General features: G+C 44.6%; 1 pseudogene; it reads right to left on the bottom strand.

Moving 5' to 3' along the window:
• Nucleotides 1–4,766: 4,766 nt before the first annotated feature.
• LOC108491533 lies at nt 4,767–5,155 on the bottom strand (annotated as a pseudogene).
• Nucleotides 5,156–5,544: the final 389 nt, after the last annotated feature.

The following is a 5,544-nucleotide window of genomic DNA, read 5'->3' as shown; positions in this document are numbered from 1 at the left end:
GTTTGTCCCCAGTTGGTGATACTGTTTTGGGAGGTTTTAGATGGTGTGGCTATCCTGAAGGAAGCATGTCACTGGGGGCAGGTTTAGAGAGTTCTTAAGCCTTACTAGATCTCTGGTTGCTCTCTTGATTCCTGTGCCTGCATGATGATGTGAGAGCTTAGCTTCTGCTGCTCCTGCTCCAGCCACCTCCAGCCACCATGCCTCCCTGCCATGATGAACTGTAATTCCCCTGGAACCGTAAGCTCAAATAAACTCTTTCTTTTATAAATTGCTTTGGTCACTGTTTCTATCATAGCAACAGAGAAGTGACTAATACAGTATGGCTGTGAAGAACCTGACCATGTGGTGTTTTGGAAAAATGTGGAAGATTTTGGAAGTTTAGGCTAGAAAAGCAGTTGATTGTTGTAAACAGAGCTTAACAGGTCATTCTAGTAGACTCCTGGAAAAAATAGTGTTGAGAACAATGTAGTTCCAGAGGGAAGTAAGGACTTAAGCAGCAATTGGGATATTTTGGCAAAGAGTCTGGCTGGAGTCTGCCCACAGCCAAAAAGCTCACCTGAGGCTAAGTTGAAAATCCATGAACTAATTTCTCTGGTGGAAGAAATTTCAAGACAGCCTAATGTAGAAATGGTGTCATGGCTGTTACTGGTGAATATTATACAGATTTACAGAGAAAAAGAGCAAATGGGGCAGAAAGAAATACAGAATGTACAGGATGGATTGAAAAAGAGCACTAGGAAGACGAATGTTAGAGCCCTGCCATGTGATGGAGAGGATCCCATTGATATGGAGATTAAAGTGATTAAGGAGATTAAAGTGATTAAGGAGGGGCCTAGAGACTCAAATTTAAACAATGGAGAGAGTGCCTCCAGGGCAAAACAACACCCAGTTAAGCTTCCAATTTGTGAAAGGAAAATGCTGTAGGGATCACTGAAGAGAAAAGCTTCTAAAATGGATAAAGCAGGCTGGAATCCATCTGAAACTTGCAGTCAAACTTGGCAGTGTCCTTCACCTGGTGCTGGCTTTAGAGGCATGAAAGATGCAAGAGTGAAGGGGTCATCAGTTCTTCCTCTGGGGTTTCAGGGAGCTGCTGAGGCCAGGCAGCATGCAGCAGGGGTTATCCTGCATAAGGAAAGCCCTGATAGGCCATTGTGTGGAGCTGTGAAGGTGAAGCCTGGTTGGCAATGGACACCTCAAGAAAACGTTCATGATGCCAGAGCTGTGAGGCATCTGCCAAGAAGACCTGCATACAGGGAGTGGTACCAACCCAAGGGAGAGATGTGTGTGGCATACAGCAAAGCTAGAGAGGCTGAGCCATCTAAGCCCTTTGGAAGTAAAGTCCCAGAAGTCAGATGTGGAGCTACTGGATTTGGTGTTTGCCCTGCTGGTTTTTGGTCTTGCTTTTGTCCAGTATTTCCTTACTATGTTTCTATTCCTCCCTTTTGGAATGGTAATTTGTATTCAGTTCCACTGTATGTTGGGAGTATGTAATTTGTCTTTTGATTTTACAGGGGCTTATGTGGGAGACAGGCTTGAGCCTAGGGTGAAAGTCTTATTGACAGCCATACAGCAGGCCCGAGGCAACGGCCCAACTGCTGGAGCCTCAAGGAATGCCTTGTGACATTTGCTCCCACTGGCAGATCATGAGACTGATGCCTAGAGCTCGCCACTCCCTAATCACTACCCTTGAAATTCCAAATTGCAACACTTAGATATTGCAACAGTCAGGGTCACGTAGTTTCCAGGAATCCAGGCTCTGTAATCTGAAATCCATTATGCTAATGAGGCATCCTACCCGCTATTCTGTGATAGGACATTAAGTCTGTTATGTTAATAGGATGCTAAACCTGTTATGCTAATAAGGTATCCTACTTGCTGTGCTGTGAATGGATCACTACCCCTATATAAGCTTGTGCCTTCCTGCAATAAAGCAGACCTGTGTCACTGAACCTGGTCTCCTGTGTCTGAATGTGGCTCTGCTGACAGTCTCCTCACGAGCCCTGGGGTCCGGGACCGGGCAGAAGTAGCAACAACAGAAGATGGCACTGGGCAGACAGAAGAGCGGCCTCAGCCTAGAGCAGACAGAAGAGTGGCCTCAGCTCAGGACAGGCAGAAGAGCGGCTTCAGCCCAGGGTGAGTGGAGGAGCAGCCTTGACCCCTGTGAGAACAAAGGAGTAGCACCCATGAGAACAGAGGAGTGGCCGCTGCTGGCGGTGACCGCAGGCTTACAGTTAAGGTATTTACTTGAGTCTCAGACTGTGGACTTTTGAATAGTATTGAGACTGGTAACGACAATGGGGACTTTTAAAGTTGGACTAAATGCATTTTGCATTTTATATGGCCATGAGTCTATGGGAGCCAGGGGGTGGAAAGTGGTGGTTTGAATGAAAATATCCCCCATAGGCTCCAAGTATTTGGACATTTTGTCCCCAGTTGGTGCTGTTTTTGGAGGTCTTAGAAGGTGTGGCTATCCTGGAGGAAAATGTCACTCGGGGCAGGCTTAGAGAGTTCTTAAGTCTTGCTGGATCTCCAGTTGCTCTCTTACTTCCTGTGCCTATGTGATGATGTGAGAGCTTAGCTTCTGCTGGTTCTGCCCCAGCCACCTCCAGCCACCATGCCTCCCTGCCATGATAGACTATTTCCCCTGAAACCATAGGGTCAAATAAATTCTTCCTTCTATAAGTTGCTTTGGTGAGTTGTTTATATCATAGCAACAGAAAAATTTCTAATACAGACATTGAATCTTCAAATAAAAATATAGAAATCTGTGTAAACAATGAGATTTTGGGAGTAAGAATGTCATGTGAATGACCCTAAATGCAGCAGTTTGCTTATATGATAAAGTAATTCCTGTTATCCTTTGGAGAGATGGATTATTAGGATAGAAACTCAACTACCTATAAAATGTGACAAATTTGGGCTGGGCGTGGTGTTGCATGCCTTTAATCCCAGCACTTGGGAGGCAGAGGCAGGCAGATCTTTATGAGTTCGAGGCCAGCCTGGTCTACATAGTGAGTTCCAGGCCAGCTGGGACTACAAGGAGACCCTGTCTCAAAAAAGACAAAAAAAAAGTAACAAATTCAATAAGACAGTGGAGCCAGATGGCCTTCCAACTTAATTTTGCAAAAGTTATGCCTGAGATGCGTGGTTATTCCCCCTCAACACCACTTAGAGTTTTTAATGGTACAATGAAAATTGGAAAGTTGCCAGAATCAGTAAGAAGGGCCAGACTTCCTAAGAGGGTAAGACAATTTGAATTTTAAATTGTGCACATTGCTGGATCTATTTATTTCAGTTTAACTACCACGAACAGCATCCAAACATGCAATTAATACTGAAATCATGGGTATTAGGAGAGATGCAGTTTTCCTTCAAGAACAGCACTGCTCATTATGTTTCCCATTACAGTTAAAAGTTTGTCATAACTGCCAGGCGTGGTGGCGCATGCCTTTAATCCCAGCACTCGGGAGGCAGAGGCAGGCAGATCTCTGTAAGTTCAAGGCCGGCCTGGTCTACATAGTGAGTTACAGGACAGCTGGGGCTACAGGGAGACCCTGTTTCAAAAAGACAAAAAAAAAAAGTTGGTCATAACTCACTTTTGCACACTGAACATAAGCAGTGATTGGAAGGGTTTTGACTGAATTCATTGTCACAGTGGATTTATGAAAGAGGAATATTAGTATTATGAAGTTTAAAACACTAAACAATTTATAATAAAAGTAATGGAGGAGACTTTTCTGGAGCAGCCTGTGCCCACTCTAGGGTAGCTAATGCTCTGTACCTCTCTGTCTCTCCGTCTTACCTCCCATGTGCAAGTCTGTATTGGAATCTCTCCTCAGTAGACTTCAGCTTTGCTTCACACTGACCCTTACTGATACTCTTCTCTGTAGCACAAGAATCCTGTCTTCCCCCAAGTGGAGGTTGCTGAACAGAACTCCTCAACATCTGGTACCGCTGATGCTGTTCTTCCCTCATGGCCTGGATGGGGATATCTTGAATGTTGCTTGTGAGGCATCCTTGATAACTGCCTATGTGCTCAGCTCTTTGTAAGGCTGGGTCAAGAAGGACACTGAGTTGGACTGTCCTTTTGAGGAAGCGATTAATTAAAAGACTAATGTGACAGAGACAGCATTGTGAGGGTTCTAAAGAGGGTTCAGTCCCCAAAGAAAAAGAGAGGCTCCTACTCCTATAGGTAATCAGTAGTCACAGCATGTGCTTACAGTCAAGTTGTCTCTGATTTCCAGCTGGCAGGGGAAGAGGGAAAGATCAGACCCCTTGGGACTACAGGGTCACAGTGGGTGACCTGTCAGTACCTTGCCTATACCTGGAGAGGGGCTGAAGGTACAGCCAGATCTAGGAGTCAGTGACTCCTGATGGAACACTGTTCTCTTTCAATGCACATGTTACTTCTTACTCAGTTTTGTCTTCTGGTCAGAGCCCTATGTAGACCTAACTAGGCCACCTGCTCTAAATATGAACATTTCCTTTACAGTTTTCCATACCCCATTTCTGAATCACATGGACAATCACGGCTGTCAGGGAGGTCATCTCTAGGAGGACTGGTTCACCCATGACCTAAGCTAGTCTCTTGCCTGCAAGTGAGCTGCTTGAAACCCTGTTGAGGTGAGTCAGGTCTGGGGTGACACCCGGAGGAGTAACCTCAATAAGCAGGTACATACTTAGTCCAAAACACACTAGGAGGCAGCCTCTGTGCAGAGCATGTTCTTTGGTCCCTCTACCCCCAGCATTTTATTTATGCATATATTTTACAGCCCTAGAAAAAACTCCCAGGATTTTCCTTCTGTGTGTTTCTGTCTTGCTTCTTCATAGTCTATAATGCCAGCTATGGTTGTCAGCACAATGGACCAAACCAACAGTGTGGGGGAAAATCATTCTGTCACTTTTTTCTAGGTCTTTGAGCTTCACATCAAATCCGAGGCTGATCACTCCACACTTGCCTGTGACGTTCACAATGATTTCCCTAGCTCTATGACCATCAATTATCTCATATTCCAGTGTAACCATGCTTCATCACCATAGTTAGGAAGCAAATGATAACTTTGGAGCATGGCCTGATAAGGGCCTGGCATTGGCCCTTCTCAGCATTGGTGGTGATGCTCTTGAGAGCATCTGCCAGGACATTCCTGTGCTCCATGATGGTGGAATGGACAAATGGTGGAAAGAACTAGTTCCCTACTCTTCAACTTCAGATTTTCTTATCACCACTACCTGTGTTTCCTACTTGAATTGTTGGCTGTGAAGGCCTGTATGGGAAACCCTGCTGACCTGTTTCCCTACTTCATCCTTGACAAGCTTGCTTTTGCAGCCTCACACTGGAACTCACTTCCATGACTGTTTCTGGAGTCTCACTAAATGTTTTGGGAAAGGAGCTTCCAAAATTTTCCAAAGCCAAAGTGTATAAATTTATATTCCATGTATTTTCATTTAATAAATGATAAAGAACCCAACAGTTCTGTGTATCTAATAATGTCTTGAAAAAACATTTTTAAGACACAATTTGGTTTATGTTAGTGCAGTAGATAT

Source organism: Nannospalax galili, unplaced genomic scaffold, assembly GCF_000622305.1.
Source record: "Nannospalax galili isolate Female #2095 unplaced genomic scaffold, S.galili_v1.0 scaffold162, whole genome shotgun sequence".
In the NCBI taxonomy this organism is placed as follows: Eukaryota; Metazoa; Chordata; class Mammalia; order Rodentia; family Spalacidae; genus Nannospalax; species Nannospalax galili.
This window is presented reverse-complemented; position numbering and strand designations above follow the sequence as displayed.